At 35.5% G+C, this 17,732-nt stretch overlaps 1 protein-coding gene and 1 long non-coding RNA gene across 14 annotated transcripts in view; both read left to right on the top strand.

Annotated features, from left to right (window-relative positions):
• ZNF644 (zinc finger protein 644) overlaps nucleotides 1-17,732 on the top strand; it is a 106,011-nt gene that overhangs the window by 46,063 nt on the left and 42,216 nt on the right. The gene's annotated exons all lie outside the window — the stretch shown is intronic.
• Nucleotides 235-17,045, top strand: LOC116529930. The gene is made up of 2 exons (XR_004259745.1): nucleotides 235-954; nucleotides 16,489-17,045. It is a non-coding gene; the product is annotated as an uncharacterized LOC116529930 (long non-coding RNA).

Raw genomic sequence — 17,732 nt, 5'->3', positions numbered from 1 at the left:
CCACAAAAATTTTTGCATTTCACAAAGTTCAATTAGTCTTTTTTGTTTGTTTGTTTTCTTAGAGTCTCATTCTATTGCCCATGTCGGAGGGCAGTGGTGTAATCTTGACTCACTGCAACCTCTGCCTCTGGATTCAAGCAATTGTCATGCCTCAGCTTCTCAAGTAGCTGGGACTATAGGTGCAGGCCACCACTCTTGGCTAATTTTTGTTTATTTACTAGAGATGGGGTTTCACCATGTTGGCCAGGCTGGTCTTGAACACCTGACCTCAAGTGATCCACTTGCCTTGGCCTCCCAAAATACTGGGATTACAGGTGTGAACCACCACACCTGGTTCTATTTTTTCTTTTGTTACTTATGCTTTTGGAGCCATCGCTAAGAAATTACTGCCAAATCCAGAGTAACAAAGTTTTTGGCATATGTTTTCTCCTAGGAGTTTTATAGTTTTATGTCTTATGTTTTGGTCTTTATCCATTTTGAGTTAATTCATATGTATTGTATTAGATAAGGGTGTAGCTTTTTCCTTTTGCATGCGGATATCCAGTTTTCCAAGTACCATGTATTGGAAAGACCCATTTCTCTGTTTTGTAGTCTTGGCACACTTGTCAAAAACCATTTGACCATAAATACACAGGTTTATTTCTTGGCTATTTTGTTCCATTGGTTTATATGTCTCTCTCTCTATGCCAGTACCACCATTGTCTTGATTACTGTTGATTTTTAATACGTTTTGAAATTAGGAAGTGTAAGGCCTCCAACTTCGTTGTTCTTTTTAAAGTTTGTTTTGGCTCTTTGGGGTCCATTGAGATTGCATGTGAATTTAAGGATAGGTTTTCCTATATCTGCAAAAAAACTACCAGTGAGATTTTAACAGGGGTTGCATTGAATCTATAGATTGCTGTGGGTAGTATTGACATCTTAATAGTATTGTCTTCCAATCCATGAACATGGAATGTTTTCATTTATTCATGTATTCTGTAATTGCTTTCAGTAATGCTTTGTAGTTTTCATCATATCAGTCTTGACTTGGTTAATTTCTAAGTATTTTATTCTTTTTGGTTTATTATAAATGGAATTTTCTTAATTTCCTTTTGGATCAGTCATTTTTAGCGTATAGAAATGCAGCTGATTTTTGTGTGTTAACTGTGTCCTGCTACTTTGCCAAATTCATTTGTTAGCAGTAAATTTTTTATGGACTCTTTAGGGTTTTCTCCATATGAGATCATATCATCTGTGAACAGAGATAATTTTAACTCCTTTCCAGTTTGGATTTCTTTGATTTCTTTTTCTTGCCTCATTTTTGTGGTTAGAACTTCAGTACTATGTCTAATAGAAGTCACAAAACTGGTGATACTTGTGTTATTCCTGACCTTAGGGGAAAAGCTTTCAGCCTTTCATCATTATTATGTTTGCTGTGGGGCTTTTGAGCAAGATCATGCTCTTTGCAGGGACATGGATGAAGCTGGAACCCATTATCCTCAGCAAACTTAACACAGGAACAGAAAACCAAACACCACATGTTCTCACTTATAAGTGAGAGCTGAACAATGAGAACATATGGACATGCGGAGGAGAACAACACACTGAGGCTTGTTCGGGGAGGGCGAGGTGGAGGAGAGCATTAGGGAGAAGAGCTAATGCATGCTGGGCTTAATACCTGGATAGGTGCAGCAAACCACCATGGCACATATTACCTATGTAGCAAACCTGCACATCGATGTGCACATGTACCCCAGAATTTTAAAAAGTAATTAAAAAAACATATATATATGGCTTTTATGATGCTGAGGTAGTTTTCCTCTATTCCTAATAGGTGTGAAGTGATATCTCATTGTGGTTTTGATTTGCATTTCTCTAATAATTAGTGATGTTGAAAATCTTTTCATATACTTTTTGGCCATCAGTGTATCATTTTTGCAGAAATGTCTATTCAAGTCCTTTGCCCATGTTAAAAATCTTGTTCGGTTTTTGTTGTTTAGTTGTAGGGTTTCTTTATGTGTTCTGGATTTTTAACCTCTTACCGGAATAGATGATTTGCAAATATTTTCTCCTGTTATGAAGGTTGCCTTTTTATTTTCTTATTTTCTTTGAGACATAGTTTTTAAGTTTGATATAGTGTGATTTATCTGTTTACTTTTTTTGCCTCTGCCTTTATTGTCAGATTCAATAAATCTTGCCAAATCTAATGTCATGATGTTTTTCTTCTGTGTTACTTGTTTTTGAGACAGAGTGAGACCCTGTCGCTCAAGCCAGAGCACAGTGGTGCAATCACAGCTCACTGCAGCCCCTCCTGGGCTCATGCCTACTTCAGCCTCCCTAGTAACTGGGACTACAGGTGTGTGCCACTACACCCAGCTAATTTTTGTATTTTTTGTGGAGATGGGGTTTTGTTATGTTGCCCAGGCTGGTCTCAAACTCCTGGGCTCAAGCAATTCCACCCTCTTTGGCCTCCCAAAGTGTTGGAATTACAGATACAAGCTACTGCACCTAGCACATTTTGAGTTTTTGTATATGGTGCAAGTTAAGAGTCCAGCTTTATTCTTTTACATGTATTTATCCAGCTTTCTTCAGTTTGCTGAAAAAACTGTCTATTCCCCATGAATGGTCTTGACAAGGATGTTGAAAATGATTTGACCACATAGGCAGGTATATTTCCAGGCACTCTATTCTATTCTGTTGGTCTTTATGTCTGTTTTCATGTTGGTATCACATTGTTTTGATTGCTGTAGCTTTGAAGTTTTGAAATGAGGAAGTGTGACACTTGCAACTTTGTTCTTTTTCAAGATTGTTTTGGCTATTTGGGGTTCCTTAAGATTCCATATGAATTTTAGGTTATGTTTTTCCATTTCTGAAAAAGAATTGAGATTCTGATAGGATTGCATTCAATCCATGTATTCCTTTGTATAGTATTAACATCTTGATGGTAAATCTTAACAGTCTGTGAACAGGGGATTTGCTTCTATTTAGTTCTGGCTTTTACTTCTTTCAGCATCATTTTGTAGTTTTTCAGTATACCAGCCTTTTGGTTAAGTGTATTCCTTGGTTAAGTGTATTCCTAAGTATTTGATTTTTTTTTTTTTTGGTGATATTTTAATTGTTTTCTTAATTTCCTTTTCAGTTTGGTCATTGTTAGTGTATAAAAACATAGCTGATTTTTGTCTTTTCATTGTGTATGTTATAACTTTGCTGAATTATTTTATTCTAATAATTTTTTGGGTATGAAGTCTTTAGGGTTTCCTACATACAAGATCCTGTCTTCTATGAACAGATAATTTTACTTCTTCCTTTCTAAATTGGATGCCTGCCTCCCTCCTTCCCTTCTATCTTCTCTCCCTCCCTCCCACCTTCCTTACCCGCTTCCCTCCCTACTTCCCTCCCACCTCTTCTCCTCACCCCTTTCCTAAGTACTCTGGCTAGGAATTCTAGTACAATGTTATGTAGAAGTGGGCTTTTCTTGGCTGGGCATGGTGACTCATGCCTGTAATCCCAGCACTTTATAGGCTGAGGTGGGTGGATCATGAGATCAGGAGTTCAAGACCAGCGTGGCCAACATGGTGAAACCCCATCTCTACTAAAAATACAAAAATTAGCTGGGTGTGGTGGCATGCACCTGTAATTCTAGCTACTCAGGAGACTGAGGCAGGAGAATCAGTTGAACCTGGGAGGCAGAGGTTGCAGTGAGCTGAGATCGCGCCGTTGCACTCCAGCCTAAGTGACAGCAAGACTCTATTCACCACCAAAGAAATGGGCTTTTCGGATATTACTTTTATTATATTGAAGTTGTTTCCTTCGATTCCTAGTTTGTTGAATGTGTTTATTAACAAAAAAATATTGAATTTTGTCTTTTCTTTTTGCATCAATTGAGATGGTCATGGGTTTTGTCCATTCTTTTGTTAATGTGCTGTGCATTGATTTTTTTTTTTATGTTGAGGTATCCTTGCATTCCAGAAATAAATCTCACTTGGTTACAGCGTATAATCCTTGTCATGTGCTGTTGAATTTTTGCTAGTATTTTGTTTGAGGTTCTTACTCTCTCTACTACCTGGATAAATGAAGGTATGCAGATAATTTTCAAGTGAAGCCATACTACAGTGTATACTTACAGTTCAATGTAATATAAGCGATAGTATATAATTTTTTAATAGATAATCACTTATACACTCCAGTATTTGGTTGTATATGCTTCACACATGATAATCATATAATATCTGAACTCTAGACCATTGTTTTCAATTATGGCTGCACATTACCATGCCTAAGGAGGTATTACACACAGACACACACACACACACACACCATTGCCAGAGTCACTTATGGCTGCAACTTATGGCTGCATGTTACAATGCCAAAGGAGATACTGCATACGCATACACACACACACACACACACACACACACACACACACACACACACACACTCCCCGTTGCCAGTGTCACTTAGATTGGAATTTTTCAGAAGGGGACTGAACATTAGTAGTTTTTAAAAACTCTTCAAGTACAGAAATACTTAAAAATTCTCTAGATTATTTTGGCTACACATCCAAGTTGCATGGAGTACTTTAAAAAGTCTGTAGGCCTTAGTGAAGTGGAATCAAATTCCAGGGGAGGAGTTGTACAGTCTCTCTTTTTTTTTTAACTTTTTTTGAGATGTGGTTTCACTCTTGTTGCCCAGGCTGGAGTGCAGTAGTGTGTTCTTAGTTCACCACAACCTCCACCTTCCAGTTCAAGCCATTCTCCTGCCTTAGCCTCCCAAGTAACTGGGATTACAGGCATGCGCCACCATGCCTCGCTAATTTGGTGATTTTAGTAGAGATGGGGTTTCTTCATGTTGGTCAGGCTGGTCTCCAACTCCCGACCTCAGGTGATCCGCCCACCTTGGTATCCCAAAGTGCTGAGATTACAGGCGTGAGCCACCATGGCTGGCCTAGTCTGTTATTTTTTTTTTTTTTTTTAAGTTTCCTGAGTTTATCTGAAGCACAGCTAGGTTCTTAATACTAGTTCTAGAATTTTCTCAGCCACAAGAAAGGATACGTACCAAATTATTTTGATTAAGGTCATTTGCAAGGGCCCTGAATACAAGTTTTCTATTGTATGGGCTGAAAGGAGATCCACATGTTTTATATGTCAATTATATAGGAGCTAAGTTGTTTACTTAAGGAAATTAACATAGGTACTTTTCCAGTTACTAATCTCATTCTCTGTAGGGTTGCAATAATATGAATAGGTAGAACCAAGTATTTTCTTAGGCAAAGTTGTTCATATGTTTAAACTGGTATTCTCACATCTCAGCATTTAGCATAAAGCATGATGGAGGTGACCTTAGTTTTGTGTTTTCAGAAGATAGAAATATTCATGTATATCACAGTAGAACTTAAATGCAGTGTGATTTAAAACGTCTTATTTGTTTTGCCAGATTGAGTATATTAGTCTGCTAGGGCTGCCCTAAGAAACTACAGTAGATTTACTTAATCCGTGGGAGATACATTCCAGTACCTCCAGTAGATGCTAAAACCTCAGTAGAGAACTCTATATGCACTGTTTTTTTTTCTACATATCCATATCTGAGATAAAGTTTAATTTATAAATTAGACACAATGAGAGATTTAAAACAATAATAATAGAACAATTAAGTAAAGTAAGGTTTACTTAGCACAAGCACTACGATACTAGACAATTGATCTGACAACTAAGACGGCTAATAGACAGGGAGCATCTACAGCATGGATACACAGGACGAAGGGATGGTTCATTCATAATCAGGGTGGGATAGTGGAGGACAGTGTGAGATTGCCCATCACACTACACAGAAATGTGTGTAATTTGAAAGGTTTTAATTGTTTATTTTTGGAATTTTCTATTTAATATTTTCAGAGCATAGTTGACTGGGTAATTGAAACCTCAGAAAGTGAAACTGCAGATAAGGGGTGACTATTGTACCACAGACTGGGTAGCCTAATAGAAATTTATTTTCTCATATTTCTGGGGGCTAGAAGTCCAGTATCAAGATATTGGCAGGCTTGGCTTCTCCTGAGGCCAAGATGGTTTGCAAATGGCTAACCAAGTCACTATGGCTACTTTCATGCTGTGTCCTTACATGGCATTTTCTCAGTGCATGTCCATCCCTAGTGTCTCTCTGTATGTCCTGATCTTATAAGGACACTAGTTAGATTGGATTAGAGCCTACCCTAATGGCTTCATTTTAACTTAACGAATTTTAACATATGAATTTTGGGGGGAACACAATTCAATCTGTAACATTGCATTCAAAGTGTTGCCTTTATAGCTAATGAATTAATGAGTGGAATTAAATTATTTGGACTTATCAGATGCTGCTTACTGAAGAAAATTTGCCAACAATGACGACTTTGATTTTTGTAATGAATATTTAACCATACTTTTAGAATGTAATAACAAGATGTGGTGCACTGAATCAGATGTGTGACTTTTGGTTTGCTATGGCAAGTAAATGGGATAAATGCATCTAGGTACGCATATATGCATTCAAGATACACTGATAAATATATTTATTTATATTAAACATATTTGTTTATCAATATATCTTGAAAGGTATACTTAAAGTATTTAGGAAAAGAATCATAAATCTGAAAGCAAATTACAACATATTTTGTATCATTTATTATTCAAAGTTATTTAAATATTTTATTTAGTCCACTTTAAATACCACTATGATATTTAAGGAAGCAGTGAATGTTTGTACAGTCTGTTAAAATTACACAGTTTAATCTGGGGATAGTCATTGTTTAGGCATCAGAAAATTAATGATACAACAATAAATGTGGCAGAGATTTAAATTATCCTTATTTTCTTATTTCAGAGAAATAGTAATGATTAGTATTAGAACCATTATAAAAAGTCTGTTTCTCACACATCACATTAAAATGAGAGGCTCACCCCCAAAACTGAAATATATTAAAATGTTTATATACAGTTTGAAAGGAAATTCGCTAGTTGATAAATTTTTAATTTTGGGACAAAGTTGCCTATGCGGTACTATATTTTGATATTACCCTGTTGTAAATTATATCTCATACACAGCCTTTAAAGTTTTCAGTACATATCAGTACATTTACAGACATAGATTTTCTATATTAAATATTTATAAAACACTCCAAAATCACTGATGATTAGGGATGTGAGTGAAGCTATGGCTTAGGTATATCACTAATTGAGGTAAGGTATATAGTGACAGTTTCTGTTACTTCTCATACACTTTTAAATTGATTGCATGTTTGAATATTCAAATAAGCTTGGATCTTTTTGTGTACTCACTGGTGGCTAGGGGGAGGAGGCTACCCAGAAATATGCAGTGTGTCTGATGAAAATTAAGTTGAAGTTAATAAAAGGAAAATTCGTTGTATTTCATTCCAATAGTTGGCTGATTTCAGGGTCTTATTCACTTATAGTTGGCCTGTTTTGTCTGTGTTCCTTCATCAGGTTGACTACTACCTTTTAGTTGCTCAAAACAGCATATGCAATAGAAGAATTGGTTCCCATTCTGTTGGAATCAAAGGGAAGATTTTTGTGTTTTGGAACTTAGGTCCATTAGGAGAGAGATATTAATTAGTAATCATCAACTGAATATTTGAAAGCTCTGAAAGGAACAGTTCTTTAAGAGCATATGTCAAAGGAACTTGACACAGAGTGGATTGAGGAGAGCTTCACAGAGTAAGTGACCTTGAGAGCTGTGATCTGAAGGAGATTCTGAGTTAAAGTTAACTAGATTTGTGTGATGGAGGGCTGAGGATTCCAGACCAAGGGAACTGCATGGACAGAGGCTCTATGTTGAAGAGGAATGTTTGGGGAATTTGAGAGAAGGCCTGTACTTTGGCTCACTGAGAACTGGTGGGAGGAGAGTCTGAGACTACAGTGGAAAGATAGGCAGGGCACGGCAAAACCATTTCAACTGCAAAAAAGATTTGGGATTATGCCTTGAGGGAAGGGAAAATATGTTTTACAGAGAAGTCTAAAGATGACTCTGTGTATAGAAAATGATTAGTTAAGGGAACGGTAGATTCTACTTAGAAGTCAGAGGTGGATTAACTTTAAGAAACTTTATGATAATGAACAAAAAAGTAGTCACAAATTGTGTTTAACACTCTAGGCACTATTTTGGATGTCAAGGGTACTTCAGTGAACAAAATATGTCTCTATCCTCAAGAAGCTTACTTTGTAGTGGAGAGAAAAAACCAACTGATCAAATAATAAAGTATCAGGTGTTGGTACTATAAAGAAAAGTATTGGCAGAGAGTGGCGTAGAAAGTTGCTGAAAGTGCTCTCCTAGTAACTTTATTTTGGATGGCCTATGTTGAATTAAGAAAGAGATAGACACAAATGTGAAAGAACTGATGCATATGAGTATTTGGAGGAAGAACTTCAGGCAGAGAATATTAAGTGCTAAATACCCAGAGCGTAATCAAGAAATAGCAAGGCCAATATGAGTACATTGAGAAAGAGAGTTGGTGGGAGATGGGATTTAGGACAAAGTGCATTGGATATGAACTGTACGACTCTTATTACTTACATCCAAATTTAATCCGTTTTGCTGATAACATTTTATATTGTAAAATAGTATTCTGTTATTTTACAACTTTTAGGAATTATTTTTTGTCCTCTTTTTAAATAAGAAAAATATTCAAAAATTTCAGAAAAGAAGAATAGTGTTAAGGGTTGAATTATATTCCCCTCTACCTCAGAGTATAACTTTACTTGGAGATAGGGTCTTTTTTTTTTTTTTTTGAGACAGAGCCTTGCTCTGTCACCAGACTGGAGTGCGGTGATGTGATCTCAGCTCACTGCAACCTCCACCTTCTGGGTTCAAGCAATTCTCTTGCCTCAGCCTCCTGAGTAGCTGAGACTAAAGGCACATGCCACCACACCCAGCTAATTTTTATATTTTAGTAGATACAAGGTTTCATCATGTTTACCAGGATGGTCTTGATCTCTTGACCTCATGAGCCACCTTGCCCAACCTGGAGATTGGATTTTTACAGAGGTAATCAAGTTGAATGAAGTCATTAGGGAGGGCGCTTATCCAGTTATGACCGATATCCTTATAAAAAGGGGTACAGGTATTGATCAACTTACAACCTATGCAACTTACGACCATTCGACTTTACGACCACAATCGCTAGCCACGACTGCTCCGCGTCTGGCAGCACAAACGTTGCCCAGCTGGGCATACGACAGTGTGGACCAGCTTCCGGCAGCACTACCATCTCTGCATGTACCATTCCGACCGTGGTCGTAAGTCGAGCACTAGCTGTAATTTGGATACCGAGACACTAATCAAAGGAAGACTATGTGAAGAGAACAAGGAAAAAGATGGCTCTCTAGAAGCCAAGCAGGAATCTGAAACAGATCTTTCCTCACAGTCCTCAGAAGGAACTAACCCTACTGACACTTTTGTCTTGGACTTCCAGTTCCCAGATTTTTGAGCCAATAAATTTTTGTTTAAGCCGCCAGTTGGAGGACTTTGTTAAGAGGCAGTTCTAGCTATACAGATCCAGTATAGTGTTTTCTGTTATTATAGCAAATTAATACAAATATTAACTAAGGAGCAAAACTTAACTCTCCACACTCCTTCCCCGTACTTAACAAAGGTAACAGATTGTTACGAAACCTTCCAGGTCTTTTGTTGTGTTAGTGTGTATGTGTATATGTTTCATTAATTAGTAAAGCGATTTGTGTCCTCTAATGAAATGTGGGGAATTTAAAAACAAGCAACAAAAAGTAAATGCTACAGGATTATATTCATAGTTCCTTGCCTTCCAATAAAATTTTTAACTTTAAAACTAAACTCTGTCACAAGATAATGTATATAACGCTTTTTCAAAAAAGTTGACCTCTTAAAGTTTCATACTAAGATATTTCACAGTCTTACTTACATTTGTTCAAAGATTGATTTTTCCATTCCAGTATAATATTCCAGTATAGCTTTTTCTGTTGCTTCAGTGTGCTATTTTGGAAAAAGAATTTGTTACCACTTGGTGGCACTATGTGGCTTAAAAATGAATCAGATTGTACACAGTTAACTGTACTGTTTTGTGTAAATGATTAAATTCAGAGGGCAACTGTTTGATACTGAGCAACTTAATACAGTAAATGTTTGATTCTTTTGCAAATAAAATAATTGGTATTGCAGAGTTTTATTACAATATCATGGAATATAAATATATAAACCAAGGCTTAGTTTGGTGGGTAGGGAAGTATATAAATTTTTGATAGAAATCTTTCGGTCAGTTGTCATTTATCATTCTGTCTTAATCTTCTTCTTTGTCCAAATGTGAGAAAATAGAATTTTAATATTAGAAACAAACATCTTCAACTTTTCTTTAATAGTAATTAATGTTTTCCAAGGTATATATTTTCTCTTATATAAAGTTAGAAATTGAAATTTTTTCCAAAGATTAAAACTTAAAGGTAAACAGAAAAATTAAATATATTGAATGATGTCTTCCTGCAAATATATTGAAAAATCAAGCAGTCCTTTTAAAGATATTGTAATTGTTTTATTTAATTAGACAAACGATCTTGAAGTATAAGAAGAAGAAAGTTATTTTGTTCCAGATGTAATTTTTACTCCCAAGCAATTGACATCTAATATCATAATTGTTAAGGTATTTGTATAATGTATCGTTTTCTAGGTCACATACAAAGCATATAAAATATAGTGTTCTGTGTCATTTAAAAAATTTAGATATAATACTTAAAGGAAAATGCATGGAGTGTAGGGTACAGCTCAGTGAATCACCATAAAATAAACACTCCATGACCATCACAGATCTAGAAATAGATTACTGCCAGCAACCCAGAAACCCCAATGTTTCTTTTCTCAGTCACTCCCTTTTTTTTCTTTCCCAGATTAACCACTTGCCTAACTTCAAAGAAAATAACCTTTTTTTTTTTGCTTGTTTTTGAACTTTTATAGAAATAGAATTATACAGAAGTATTATTTGTTCTAGCTTATTTTGTTCAACATGTTTGAGAGTTGAGAATTTTGTCAGATGTAGCTATGGTTCACTTGTATAATTTTATCACAATTTGTCACGTTACTATAAGACATTTGGGCTGAGTAATGCTGCTGTGAACATTCTTGTACATGTCTCTTAGTGCATATGTGCAACATTTATATTAGGTGTGTACCAAGAATAGAATCTGGGTCATTGGTATGACCAGCGTATGTATGTTCAAATTTAGAATATGATGCAAGAATTGTTTTCAAAATGATTGTATCAATCCCATCAAGTGAGTGAGGATTCCTGTTGCTCTGTATCCTCAGCAACACTTGGTATTAATATCCTCTTTAATTTTATTCTTCTTAAAGATGCATTTCCCTGATCCAAATGAAATTGAATACCCTTTCATAAATATACTGGTTGTTTGGGTATCCTCTTTTGCAAAGTCTCTTCTCCTCTCCCTACCACATTAAAAAAATTACTATTGAGCTTTCTCTTTCTGTCTTACTGGTTAATAGGAATTATATAGTTTATGCATACAAGCCCTTTTTTTCCTATTGGGGTTTCTGTACTTCTTTTGTTTTTAGGAGTTTTTTATATGATCTAAATACGGACTCTTTATTACATTTAAAATATATATATATAATCCACTTTGGCTTGACTTTCACCTTCCTAATGTTATCTGTTGATGAAAGGAAGGTCTTAATTTTAGTATAGTCCAGTTTATCATTGTTTGCTCTTATTGTTAATGCTGCTTGTGTCCCATTTAAGAAGTCTTTTCTTGCTCCAAGGACAGGAAGAAACTCTCTTATGCTCTGAAACTGTGCTTCTCAACTAGAAGCAGTTCCCTCATCTCTAACCCCACATCTCCCACCATCTCAGCGGGACATTTGGCAGTGTGACTACATGTTTAGTTTTTATAACTGAGTGAGTGGAGTACTCTGGTCATCTAGCGAGTTGGACTAGTGCTGCTGGTAAATGTCCTACAATGTGTACAAAATGTTAAGCATCCTACAATGCACAAAAGAAACATCTAGCCAGGGTGTCACTAGTGATTGAGAAACATCATTCTAGAATCTTTATTATTTTGCTTTCTACCATCTACCTAGAACTGATTATTGTTTTGTATGTTGTTTATTATATATTTACATCTACCTTTTGTCTAGAACTGATTTTTATATAATATGTGAAGCATAGAGATCACCTTTTCTTACATGTGAATATACGTTTTATATGACGTTTATTAAAAAGATAACTTCCCAACTGCTCTACAGTATTGCCTTTGACGTAAATAAAGTGACCATAGTGTATCTGTGGGTCTGTTTATGGACTCTGTTTTTTGTTGTTGTTTTTTAATTTTTCCTCCATTGGTCTACTTTGGTTTATCCAAAGCACCAACACTATGGTGTTTTAATTACATGGCATTATGATAAGTCTTTATATCTACCAAGGCAGGTCCTCCTACTTTGTCTCATTGCTTTCCATAAATTTTTAGTCATATAAGTTTTATGAAACTTGAATCTATTCATTGAGATAGAGTTAACATCTTTATGATATTAGGTCTTATAGTTCATGAATGGCACATTATCTGTTTATTTGGCTCAGTGAGATTGAAATTCTTTGTTCTCAGGATCCCTTTGAACTTTTTAAGATAGCTTTTATTTATATGATTATATCAGGATATTTATTGCTTATATCAAGGTTGCTTCTCAGCCTTGGCACAGTTGACGTTTTGGGCCAGATAATTTTCTTTTCTGTAGACTGTGTGTACATGGAGACTCTATGTGTAAGAGGATTTTTGCCTATCCTATACTCACTAGATGCCAGTAGTACTCACCCAATGTGACAGCCAAGTCTCTAGACATTTCCAAGTATATTGATCCCAGTTGAGAACAATATTTACTGCTTTTGAAATTAAATTTTAAATGTTTATTTTATTTTGAAATAATACTCCATTACATGTGAACATAACACCATTTTGAGAAAAATATACATTCCAGAACAAAATTTAGTGTGAAGAGTACCATTCTTTTACATGTGTTAAAAATCTCTTTAATGTCTCATTTGATAGAAGGCAGTTGGAGTCTCATATCTGCTTCTGTTAAGATATTGTATGTTATATAGCCTCTGGAAAACTCCATTGTACACTTGTGAGAGAATGGCAGCAAAAGGTAGATAAGGTGTTAGTATTGTTTATGAAAATAGCTTTGTTTTTCTGAATATCCACTAATAAGGTCTTAGGGACGACCCCCAGGGCCCACAGATCACACTTTTCAGACCTCTTGTCCTAGGGATTACAGAACGTACCCCTGATCTAATTCAATCAAATCGCCACTAAATTAAATTTAATCAAATTAAATTTGAGCAAGTAAATTAGATTAGCTCAATAATTTGTTCATTGTTTTATCTTTCCAGACAATGCAAGAAACCTAAAACACTTTAATCCCATTGATTCCCTTCTATACTCTACCCTTTATTCAATTTATTTGCTACTATACTCTTGTGTTTTTAAACTCCATATATATTGTAGCCACCGTGAAACATCTTTTTGCTATGTAGATTTACCGACATATTTACCACTTGTATCACTTTTTATTCTATCCTCCATCTTCAGTTCTTCATCTGTGATCATTTTCTATTTTTGAAGAACACTTGCTGTTGCATCCTTTATAGTGTACGTCTGTAGTGAGAAGGTCTCTTCGTTTTTGTTGTCTGGTCATGTTCTGTATTTCACCCTCACTTTTGAATGATGATTTTCTAGGATTCTGAGTTGGCAGTTATTTTCTTTTAATGAGGATGTTATTCCTTTGTGTTCTGCTGTCTGTTGTTTCTGTTGAGAAATTGTTAGTCTTGTCAATGTCCTCCATCCAAAAAGAGTAGCAAGGACACCTGCAGTTGAACACATTTTTTACTTGTTGCAGTGAGGGGCACACACTAAAGAAAACTTGGGGGTGGCTTACTAAGAGGGTATTAGAAGGAACCTATTTCAGGATTTGGGCTTCAGTTGGGTAGTTTGGAGAGGGTCCAAGGAAGTGGAAGTTTGTCCTAGATTGGGTGTCATCAGGACATGGGACATTTTATGATTGACTTTCTTTTTCTTTAAATGGAGGTAAAATTCACATTACATGCAATTAACCATTTTTAGTGTACAATTCATTGATATTTAGTGAACAGTAGTCCCTCCTTATTCGTGGAGTACATTTCAAGACCTCCAGAGGATGCCTGAAATTATAGGTAGTTCCAAACCTTATTGCCATCAGTCAGACAGATTTCTGTTCATATCTGTAACCCATATATTTAATGCCTTTTATTTCTTACCTAAGCGCTTATTATGAACCATGTTCATAACTTCTGGAGTTTGAGGTACAAGAGCAAAACTAGCATAAATTTCTTTTTTTTTTTCTTTTTTTCCTTTTTTTTTTTTTTTTTTTTTTGAGACAGTCTTGCTCTGTCGCCCAGGCTGGAGTATAGTGGCGTGATTTTGGCCCACTACAACCTCTGCCTCCCAGGTTCAAGTGATTCTCCTGCCTCAGCCTCCCGAATAGCTGGGACTACAGGCATACACCACCGCACCCAGGTTTTCCTTCTTTGCAATTCAGTGAGTAGAAGATTTGTTCTTACTGTAGATCTTGGTGACCTTAGCATATTTTTTTCTCTTCTTATTGAGAACTTTCACCTTTTTATGTAAAGGAAACAGTTTGTCAATTCTTTGACATAACTTGAATTGCCAGTATCACTACTTTTGTACTTCGGGACCATTATTAAATGAAATAAAGGTTCTTGAACAAAAGTACTTCAGTGCCATAACGGTCAATCTGATAACCGAGATGACTACTAAGTAACTAATGGGTGGAGAACACTTACACTGGACAAAGGAGATGATTCACGTTCCTCAGAGTCGGATGGTGTATGATGTCATCAAGCTCCGTAGAATAGCAATTTAAAACCTATAACTTGCATATTTCAAAATTTTCCATTTAATGTTTTTGGACTGTGATTGACTGCAGGTAACTGAAACTGTGAAAAGTAAAACTGTAGATAAGGAGAGACTACTCTATTTACACTCTTGTGCAACAACTAGCTTTCTAATTTCTAAAGTGTTTCATCACCCCATAAAAACACCATATATTCATTACATAGTCACTTTTTATTTGCCCCCTTCTTTCACCGTAAACCTTTACTTTCTGTCTCTGAATATTTGCCTGTTCCTGTTCTGTATATTTCATATGAGAGAAACTGTAGAATATATGACTTTTGTTTCTTTTACTTGGCATCATGTTTTCAAGGTTCATATAAGTTGTAGCATGTGCTTCATTTCTTTATATGGCTAAATAATAATTCACTGTATAGATATACCGTAATTTACATATTATTCCTTCATGAATATTTGAGTTGTTTTTACTATTTGGCATTTATGAATACAGTGCTATAAACATATGTGTACAAGTTTTTCTGTGGATACGAGTTTGCATTTCTCCTGAATGTATATCTAGGCATTGAATTGCTGGATTATATGGTAATTCTGTCTTAACTTAGGAACTGCTAACCTTATTATCCATAGTAGATTCACCGTTCCCACCAGCAGTATATGAGGGTCTTTGTTTCTCTACATCAGTGTCAGAACTTATTAATAAGTTTTCATTTTTTTGTTTGTTTATTAAAGTTATTCTGATGGGCACGAAGTGGTATTATTGTAGTATTGATTTGCAGTTCTTTAATGACCATGATGTTAAACAACTTTTTATGGACTTGGTCATTTATATTTCTTCTTTTAAGAAAGTCTGTTCAAGTCCTTTGCTCATTTAAAAAATTGAGTTACTTGTCTTTTTGTTGGTGAGTTTTTTAATATGTTCTGGATATTAAACATTTACCAAATGTATTTCAGTAATATTTGTTGATGTGCAAAGGATTTTTATTTTGTTAAAGTTCAGTTTCTGTATTTATTTTTTTACTGTTTGTGCTTTTGAGGTCAAAGCTAAGAATCCATTGCTAAATCCAGAGTCAGGAAGATCCAACCCATGCCTTCTGAGAGCTTTACAAATATAGCTTTTATATTCAGACCGTTTATCCAGTTTGATTTAATTTCTGTACCTGGTGTGAGACAGGCCTCCAACTTCATTCTTTTGCACGTGGTTATCCAGTTGTCCCAGTACCATTTGTTGAAAAGACTGTTCTTTTTCCCATTGAATGGTCTTGGCACTTAGTTGGAAATGGCCATAGATGATTGGGCTTATTTCTGGACTCTTAAATCTATTCCATTGGTCTATATGTCTGCCCTTCTGCTACTACCACACAGTTACTATAGTTTTGTAATCACTGTTCTGAAATCAGCGAGTGTGAGTACTCCTTTTCCTTTCTCAGTATCGTTTTTGTTGTTAGGGACCCTTTCAGTTCCATATGAATTTGAGGATAAGCTTTTACGATCCAGCAAAAAGGCCTTTAGAACTTTGATAGGGATTGGGTTGAATCTGTGATCACTTTGGGGGAATTTTACCATCTTAATTAAATGGAAGTATTTCCATTTAATTAGGCCTGTAAGTTTTTCTAAAAATGTTTTGTAGTTTTTAGTGCACAAGTCTTTTACTTTCCCTTCTTTTTATTTTATTTATTTTTTTTTTTTTGAGGAGGAGGAGTTTTGCTCTTCTCGCCCAGGTTGTGGTACAGTGCTGCGATCCTAGCTCACTGCAACCTCTGCCTCCTGGGTTCAAGTGATTCTCCTGCCTTAGCCTCTTGAGTAGCTGGGATTACAGGCGGCCGCCACCGTGCCCAGCTAATTTTTGTGTTTTTAGTAGAGGCAGCGTTTCATAATGTTGGCCAGGCTAGTCATGAGGTTACACTTATTATTATTATTTTTTTTAATTATTCTTTTGGAAGCTATTGCAAATGGATTATTTTCTTAATTTTCTTTTTGGATCATTCATTGCTGTTATATAGAAGCACAACTGATTTTTGCATGCTGGTGTTGTGCGTGCAAGTTTGCTTAATTAGTTCATTAGCTCTAGCAGGTTTTTTTTGTTTTTTTCGTGTGTGGATACTAAGGGATTTTCTGTTAATAGAATTATGTCATCCACAAATAGAGATAGTCTGACTTCATCCTTTCCAATTTGGATGCCTTTTATTTATTCTTCTTGCATAATTGCTCTGACTCGGACTTTTAGTACAATGTTGACTAGCAATGGTAAAAGTGATAGCCTTGTCTCTTTACTGATATTGGGGGAAAACTTGTCTCTCACCATTGAGTATGATGTTTGCTATGGGTTTTTCATAGATGCTCTTTATCATGTAGAGGACCTCTGCTTCTATTACTCATTTGCTGAGTTTTTTGTTTTTTTGTTTTTTTAAATCATGAAGTGGTGTCAAATTTTGTCAAATGCTTTTTCTGCATCCATTGAGATGATCATGTAGTGTTTTTTCTTTGTTCTGTTAATATGATGTGTTACATTGATTGCATTTCCTATGTTGAACTATCCTGCCATTCCTGGGATAAAGCCCTTGGTTATGTTATATGATACTTTTAATATGCCGTTGGTTTCAGTTTGCTAGTATGTTGTTGAGGATTTTTGTGTCTGTTTTCATAATGGATATTTGTTTGTAGTTTTCTTTCAGTATCTTTGGCTTTGATATTAGGGTGATGCTGGCTGCTTAGAATGTGTTAGGAAGTGTTGTCCTCCATTTCTGAAAGAGTTTGAGAATAATTAGTGTTAATTTTGTTTCATGGAATTTACCAGTGAAACCACATAGTGCTGGATTTTTCCAT

Source organism: Sapajus apella, unplaced genomic scaffold (assembly GCF_009761245.1).
Source record: "Sapajus apella isolate SASKATOON/1434 unplaced genomic scaffold, GSC_monkey_1.0 scaffold64, whole genome shotgun sequence".
Classification (NCBI taxonomy): domain Eukaryota; kingdom Metazoa; phylum Chordata; class Mammalia; order Primates; family Cebidae; genus Sapajus; species Sapajus apella.
The sequence above is the reverse complement of the archived record's forward strand: the minus strand, read 5'-3'. Positions and strand labels throughout refer to the sequence as shown.